Below are 9092 nucleotides of genomic sequence, written 5' to 3'. Positions count from 1 at the left end.
AAGAAAAGTAATGCTAGCCTGTAGTCAGCTCAGCCAATCAGAAGAAAAGTAATGCTAACCTGTCGTCAGCTCAGTCAATCAGAAGTCATGTAACACCTGCCTGTAGTCAGCTCAGCCAATAAGCAGCCATGTAAAACTACACTGTAGTCAGCTCAGCCAATCAGCAGTCATGTAAAACTACATTGAAGTCAGCTCTTCCAATCAGCAGCGATGTAACACTCAAATATATTCAGTTCAGGCAATCAGAAGTCATGTAACACTTGCCTGTGACTACAGGCAAGTGCTGATGATGAGATAAGCCAATCAGCAAACATGTAACACTCAAATGTAGTCATCTCAGCCAATCAGCAGCCATGTAACAGTCAAATATAGTCAGCTCAGCCAATCAGAAGTCATGTAACACTAGCCTGTAGTCAGCTCAGCCAATCAGCAATCTTGTAACACTAGCCTATCATCAGCACAGCCAATCAGCAGTAATGTAACACTCGCCTGTCCTCAGCTCAGCCAATCACAAGTCATATAACACTAGCCTGTAGTGAGTTCAACCTATCAGCAGCCATGTAACACTAGCCTGTAATCAACTCAGCCAATCATAAGTCATGTAACACTAGACTGTATTAAGGTCAGCCAATCAGCAGCCATGTAACACTCAAATGTAGTCAGCTCAGCCAACCAGAAGTCATGTAACACTCAAATGTAGTCATCTCAGCCAATCAGAAGTCATGTAACACTCAATATTTGTCAACTCATCCAATCAGAAGTCAGGTAACACTAGCCTGTAGACAGCTCATGCAATCAGAAGTCCTGTAACACAAGCATGTAGTCAGCTCAGCCAATCAGCAGCCATGTAACACTAGACTGTAGTCAGCTCAGCCAATCAGCAGCCATGTAACACTCAAATGTTGTCAGCTAAGCCAATCAGCAATCATGTAACACTAGCTTGTCATCAGCACAGCCAATCAGCAGTAATGTAACACTCGCCTGTCCTCAGCTCAGCTAATCAGAAGTCATGTAACACCTGCCTGTAGTCAGCTCAGCCAATCAGCAGCCATGTAACACTAGACTGTAGTCAGCTCAGCCAACCAGCAGCCATGTAACACTCAAATGTACTCAGCTCAGCCAATCAGAAGTCATGTAACACCTGCCTGTAGTCAGCTAAGCCAATCAGCAGCCATGTAGCACTCAAATGTAGTCAGTTCAGCCAATCGGCAGTCATGTAACACTAGACTGTAGTCAGCTCAGTCAATCAGCAGCCATGTAACACTCAAATGTAGTCAGCTCTGCCTTTCAGAAGTCATGTAGCACCTGCCTGTAGTCAGCTCAGCCAATCAGCAGTCATGAAAAACTACACTGTAGTCAGCTCAGCCAATAAGCAGCCATATAACACTCAAATGTAGTCAGCTCAGCCAATGAGCAGCCATGTAACACTAACCTGCAGTCAGCTCAGCCAGTCCAGAAGTCAGGTAACACTAGCCTGTAGTCAGCTCAGCCAATCAGCAGCTGTGTAACACTAGCGTGTAGTCAGCTCAGCCAATCAGCAGTCATATAACACTCAAATTTAATCAGCTCAGCTAATCAGCAGTCATATAAAACAAGCCTGTAGTGAGCTCAACCAATCAGCAGCCATGTAATACTTCCCTGTAGTCAGCTCAGCCAATCAGAAGTCATGTAACATCTGCCTGTAGTCAGCTCAGCCAATCATCAGTCGTGTAACACTATACTGTATTCAGCTCAGCCAATCAGCAGCCATGTAACACTCAAATGTAGTCGGCTCAGCCAATCAGAAATCATGTAACAATAGCCTGTAGTCAGCTCAGCCAATCAGCAGCCGTGTAACACTAGCCTGTAGTCAGCTCAGCCAATCAGCAGTCATGTAACACTCAAATTTAGTCAGCTCAGCCAATCAGCAGTCATGTAACACCAGACTGTAGTCAGCCCAGCCAATCAGCAGTCATGTAAAACTACATTGAAGTCAGCTCTTCCAATCAGCAGCCATGTAACACTCAAATATAGTCAGCTCAGCCAATCAGAAGTCATGTAACACTAGCCTGTAGTCAGTTCAGCCAAACAGCAATCTTGTAACACTAGCCTGTCATCAGCACAGCCAATCAGCAGCAATGTAACACTCGCCTGTCCTCAGCTCAGCCAATCAGAAGTCATATAACACTAGCCTGTAGTGAGTTAAACCAATCAGCAGCCATGTAACACTAGCCTGTAGTCAGCTCAGCCAATCATAAGTCATGTAACACTAGACTGTATTAAGATCAGCCAATCAGCAGCCATGTAACACTCAAATGTAGTCAGCTCAGCCAACCAGAGGTCATGTAACACTCAAATGTAGTCATCTCAGCCAATCAGAAGTCATGTTACACTCAATATTAGTCATCTCAGCCAATCAGAAGTCAGGTAACACTAGCCTGTAGTCAGCTCATCCAATCAGAAGTCCTGTAACACAAGCATGTAGTCAGCTCAGCCAATCAGCAGCCATGTAACACTGGACTGTAGTCAGCTCAGCCAATCAGCAGCCATGTAACACTGGACTGTAGTCAGCTCAGCCAATCAGCAGCCATGTAACACTCAAATGTTGTCAGCTAAGTCAATCAGCAATCATGTAACACTAGCTTGTCATCAGCACAGCCAATCAGCAGTAATGTAAAACTCGCCTGTCCTCAGCTCAGCTAATCAGAAGTCATGTAACACCTGCCTGTAGTCAGCTCAGCCAATCAGCAGCCATGTAACACTAGACTGTAGTCAGCTCAGCCAATCAGCAGCCATGTAACACTCAAATGTACTCAGCTCAGCCAATCAGAAGTCATGTAACACCTGCCTGTAGTCAGCTAAGAAAATCAGCAGTCATGTAACACTCAAATGTAGTCATCTCAGCTAATCAGAAGTCATGTAATACTAGACTGTAGTCAGCTCAGTCAATCAGAAGAAAAGCAATGCTAGCCTGTCGTCAGCTCAGCCAATCAGAAGTCATGTAACACCTGCCTGTAGTCAGCTCAGCCAATAAGCAGTCATGTAAAACTACACTGTAGTCAGCTCAGCCAATCAGCAGCCATGTAACACTCAAATGTAGTCAGCTCAGCCAATCAGCAGTCATGTAACACTCAAATTTAGTCAGCTCAGCCAGTCAGAAGTCATATAACACTAGCCTGTAGTGAGTTCAACCAATCAGCAGCCATGTAACACTAGCCTGTAGTCAGCTCAGCCAATCATAAGTCATGTAACACTAGACTGTATTAAGCTCAGCCAATCAGCAGTCATGTAACACTCAAATTTAGTCAGCTCAGCCAATCAGCAGTCATGTAACACCAGACTGTAGTCAGCCCAGCCAATCAGCAGTCATGTAAAACTACATTGAAGTCAGCTCTTCCAATCAGCAGCCATGTAACACTCAAATATAGTCAGCTCAGCCAATCAGAAGTCATGTAACACTAGCCTGTAGTCAGTTCAGCCAAACAGCAATCTTGTAACACTAGCCTGTCATCAGCACAGCCAATCAGCAGCAATGTAACACTCCCCTGTCCTCAGCTCAGCCAATCAGAAGTCATATAACACTAGCCTGTAGTGAGTTAAACCAATCAGCAGCCATGTAACACTAGCCTGTAGTCAGCTCAGCCAATCATAAGTCATGTAACACTAGACTGTATTAAGATCAGCCAATCAGCAGTCATGTAACACTCAAATTTAGTCAGCTCAGCCAGTCAGAAGTCATATAACACTAGCCTGTAGTGAGTTCAACCAATCAGCAGCCATGTAACACTAGCCTGTAGTCAGCTCAGCCAATCAGCAGTCGTGTAACACTAGCCTTTAGTCAGCGCAGCCAATCAGTAGAAATGTAACACTAGCCTGTAGTCAGGTCAGCCAATCAGCAGTCATGTAAAATAACACTGTAGTCAGCTCAGCCAATCAGCAGCCATGTAACACTCAAATGTAGTCAGCTCAGCCAATCAGCAGTCATGTAACATTAGACTGTAGTCAGCTCAGCCAATCAGCAACCATGTAACACTAGACTGTAGCCAGCTCAGCCAATCAAAAGTCATGTACCACTAGCCTGTAGTCAGCTCAGCCAATCAGCAGCCATGTAACACTCAAATGTTGTCAGCTAAGCCAATCAGCAATCATGTAACACTAGCTTGTCATCAGCACAGCCAATCAGCAGTAATGTAAAACTCGCCTGTCCTCAGCTCAGCCAATCAGAAGTCATGTAACACCTGCCTGTAGTCAGCTCAGCCAATCAAAAGTCATGTACCACTAGCCTGTAGTCAGCTCAGCCAATAAGCAGCCATGTAACGCTCAAATGTAGTCAACTCAGCCAATCAGCAGTCATGTAAAACTATAGTAATCTCAGCCAATCAGCAGCCATGTAACAGTCAAATGTAGTCAGCTCAGCCAATCAGAAGACATGTAACACTAGACTGTAGTCAGCTCAGACAGTCAGCAGCCATGTGACACTAGACTGTAGCCAGCTCAGCCAATCAGAAGTCATGTAACACTAGCCTGTAGTCATCTCAGCCAATCAGCAGCCATGTAACAGTCAAATGTAGGCAGCTCAGCCAATCAGCAGTCATGTAAAACTACACTATAGTAATCTCAGCCAATCAGCTGACAGTCAAACAGTCAAATGTAGTCAGCTCAGCCAATCAGAAGACATGTAACACTAGACTGTAGTCAGCTCAGCCAGTCAGCAGCCATGTAACACTAGACTGTAGTCAGCTCAGCCTATAAGCAGTCATGTAAAACTAAACTGTAGTCAGCTCAGCCAATCAGCAGCCATGTAACGCTCAAATGTAGTCAACTCAGCCAATCAGCAGTCATCTAAAACTACACTATAGTAATCTCAGCCAATCAGCAGCCATGTAACAGTCAAATGTAGTCAGCTCAGCCAATCAGAAGACATGTAACACTAGACTGTAGTCAGCTCAGCCAGTCAGCAGCCATGTGACACTAGACTGTAGTCAGCTCAGCCAATCAGAAGTCATGTAACACTAGCCTGTAGTCATCTCAGCCAATCAGCAGCCATGTAACAGTCAAATGTAGTCAGCTCAGCCAATCAGAATAAAAGTAACACTAGCCTGTAGTCAGCTCAGCCAATCAGAAGAAAAGTAATGCTAGCCTGTCGTCAGCTCAACCAATCAGCAGCCATGTAACACTTGCCTGTAGTCAGCTCAGCCAATCAGGAGCCATGTAACACTCAAATGTAGTCAGCTCAGCCAATCAGCAGCCATGTAACACTTAAATGTAGTCAGCTCAGCCAATCAGCAGCCATGTAACACTCAAATGTAGTCAGCTCAGCCAATCAGCAGTCATGTAACACTAGACTGTAGTCAACTAATCCTATCAGAAGTCATGTAACACCTGCCTCTAGTCAGCTCAGCCAATCAGCAGTCATGAAAAACTACACTGTAGTCAGCTCAGCCAATCAGAAGCCATATAACACTCAAATGTAGTCAGCTCAGCCAATGAGCAGCCATGTAACACTAACCTGCAGTCAGCTCAGCCAGTCAGAAGTCAGGTAACACTAGCCTGTAGTCAGCTCAGCCAATCAGCAGTCATGTAACACTCAAATGTAGTCAGCTCAGCCAATGAGCAGCCATGTAACACCTGCCTGTAGTCAGCTCAGCCAATCAGCAGCTGTGTAACACTAGCCTGTAGTCAGCTCAGCCAATCAGCAGTCATGTAACACTCAAATTTAGTCAGCTCAGCCAATCAGCAGTCACATAAAACAAGCCTGTAGTGAGTTCAACCAATCAGCAGTGATGTAATACTCAAATTTAGTCAGCTCAGCCAATCAGCAGTCATATAAAACAAGCCTGTAGTGAGTTCAACCAATCAGCAGCCATGTAACACTTGCCTGTAGTCAGCTCAGCCAATCAGAAGTCATCTAACACCTGCCTGTAGTCAGCTCAGCCAATTAGCAGTCATGTAACAGTCAAATGTAGTCAGCTCAGCCAATCAGAAATCATGTAACACTAACCTGTAGTCAGCTCAGCCAATCAGCAGCCGTGTAACACTAGCCTGTAGTCAGCTCAGCCAATCAGAAGTCATGTAACACTCAAATTTAGTCAGCTCAGCCAATCAGCAGTCATTTAAGACCAGACTGTAGTCAGCCCAGCCAATCAGCAGCCATGTAACACTCAAATGTAGTCAGGTTAGTAAATCAGAAGTCATGTAATACCTGCCTGTAGTCAGCTAATCCAATCAGCAGCCATATAACACTCAAATGTAGTCATCTCAGCCAATCAGAAGTCATGTAACACTAGATTGTAGTCAGCTCAGCCAATCAGCAGCCATGTAACACTCAAATGTTGTCAGCTAAGCCAATCAGCAATCATGTAACACTAGCTTGTCATCAGCACAACCAATCAGCAGTAATGTAACACTCACCTGTCCTCAGCTCAGCTAATCAGAAGTCATGTAACACCTGCCTGTAGTCAGCTCAGCCAATCAGCAGCCAAGTAACACTAGACTGTAGTCATCTCAGCCAATCATAAGTCATGTAACACTAGACTGTAGTCAGCTCAGCCAATCAGCAGCCATGTAACACTAGACTGTAGTCAGCTCAGCCAATCAGCAGCCATGTAACACTCAAATGTTGTCAGCTCAGCCAATAAGATGTCAAGTAACACCTGCCTGTAATCAGCTCAGCCAATCAGAAGTCATGTAACACTAGACTGTAGTCAGCTCAGCCAATCAGAAGTCATGTAACACCTGCCTGTAGCACCTTGTTGATTTTCAATGGACTCCTTTTTAATAAAATGTACTCTTCAATAAAATTACTTTTTAGTGTTTTGGAGTTTTCTACTTTACCATGTCCAGCTAACACTTAAAATAAGTAAAACTTAAAATGTTTGCAGGGGGGAAAAAACAACAAACACCATTATATCCATGTCTTAATACCAATTTATTAAAAATAAAAATAAAAACAATAACCCTCAAGGTTTAGTTTACAATTCAAAAACAAGTTTTCATTTTCTTTAGGTTTTGTGATGCAAGTGTGACAGCTCCCTTATCACGTGCTACATAACAATGAAACTTCACTTTCAGTTGAAAAGATGAAAAAAATAAAAAAACACATTGTTCTTAAAAGACATGGTACATTTAAAATTGTTACTATGAGAGGAAGGACAGTTAAAATCTTAACCATTTCTCTTATACTGAAAAATGTGTGTTTAAAGTGCATTTCAGAGGATACACACATCAGAGGATAATTCCAGCCATTTTCAACCTAGAACAAACTTTGCCATCATCTGGAATCTACCAATCGATTCTAACCAAAATCGTATCAAATGGGTCACTGAGTGAGTTGTGATGTGAGAGTGTGCCTGCCTTCGTGTGTGTTTGTGTTGACTTTAACAGTTGGCCAAGTTCTGAATTTTTTTCCAGTGGTGAGACATGACATATTTGGGTGCTTTAGAAGATCTGACTATCTGTTGCCTCGATACATTGTACTGCTGCTGGATAAACACCAGCGAACTCAAGTGCCAAAAAATAAAATGCACTCAATGGTAGGGTTGTCATTTTTCCATTTGAAATACTTTTCAAACACGGTAAAATGGATGTAAAATATTGTATCTGTAACTATGTGTTTGAATTCCAAATTGGAGAGCAGTTAGATTTACGATCTGACTTTCGATTTGCCACAGATTAGTGGGCCTTCTATTCCAACAGGTGTTCAAATTAGATTTTTAAAGGAGAGATTCGCCTTTTTTCAACCTTATCTCTATCTATCCGCATTACAGATATAGTGTGAAAAACGCCTGCAGTTATACACATCAAATGACGTTGCTGGTGCCGGAAGAACAGATTTTGCAGCTGCGCGGTGCAGCGCCCCAGAGACACAGAGAACATCGGCAAAAACTGCAGGTCAGTTGTTTCCCTCATCTTACAGATGAGGGAAAAACATTGTGTTTTCTTCCAACTTTGCGTCCACTTGGGTTGTCTCAAAAAGAAAAAAACATTTTTAACATCCGTTCACTAGGCTACAATACAAACTTTCTTGAACACGACAAGATGCTTCTCAGCTTGGGATGCGGACACCTTGCCTGGTCTTTTCCGGCCTTGGGCTGAAGGAGGAATCAGGTGGAGGAGGAGGATAATGGAAGAAAGATCACTGTCCCATTCTGTACACAGAAACAAAAGAGCTAAATGTTATATAATGGTACTATAATCTTGCAATTTAAAAACACCATTCCTTTAAAGCTACAGCTGAACCAAGAAAAAGCTGGGGAATTGAAACATTTCCACTTCATTTGACGTAGCTTCTGCGCAATGGATCAGTTCTTCAAGGTCGCTTGAGGTAGGGAGAGCCTTGCTCTGCTGGATGACCTTTTGCTTGAATGTAGTAGGCCACCTAGATAGAGAGATACTTTATTAATCCAACATGGAGAAATTCAAACACCAATAAGAAACAAAAGCAGATAAATGTATCAGTGATGAGAATAATAAAAATCCAATGTCTCCAATATCAAGTGACCATGATGTATTATACATTATAACCATATTGTCATTGCCATGCTAACATGGCACCAACTTGTGGACGAATTATATAATATAAATACTGATACATCCTGGAGTATCCCAATATGGAGTAAATAAGTGTAGATGTGATACAGAGAATGAGAATACAACAAAAGGGCCTATTGGAGGACCACCTCATAAACCTGCAAACTGGGTTTTTGGGCTAGGACTAATATAGAGTTGGGACTAACCTCTCCAAAAACTTGGCAGCTACATCTTCTCCAAACTGCAGGATGAAGTCTTGCTCGATCTGCAATAGATAAATGACATACCAAGAGAGAGCTTTTAAGAAATGTAACTACTGCCTCAACATCAGATAAGCAAACTACATCAAGGTGTGCGTTTCAGGGGCTGGCATGTTGGGACTGTCCAGAAAAATCTTACATTTTAGGTCTAGCAGTTGACCAGGTATTTTTAAACAATGGTATACAGAAATCTTTATTTCTATAAAATTATAATAGCCGTAAGGCCTTGCAAATTGTTTAACAGTATCAGTTTCATAAAGATGAGGCAACGGAGTATAAAAGCCTCTGTCTGTCTTCTTTCTTAAAATGTATAAACAGGAATAC

Source organism: Centroberyx gerrardi, chromosome 21, assembly GCF_048128805.1.
Source record: "Centroberyx gerrardi isolate f3 chromosome 21, fCenGer3.hap1.cur.20231027, whole genome shotgun sequence".
Taxonomy (NCBI): domain Eukaryota; kingdom Metazoa; phylum Chordata; class Actinopteri; order Beryciformes; family Berycidae; genus Centroberyx; species Centroberyx gerrardi.
Note: the sequence above shows the minus strand (reverse complement) of the source record.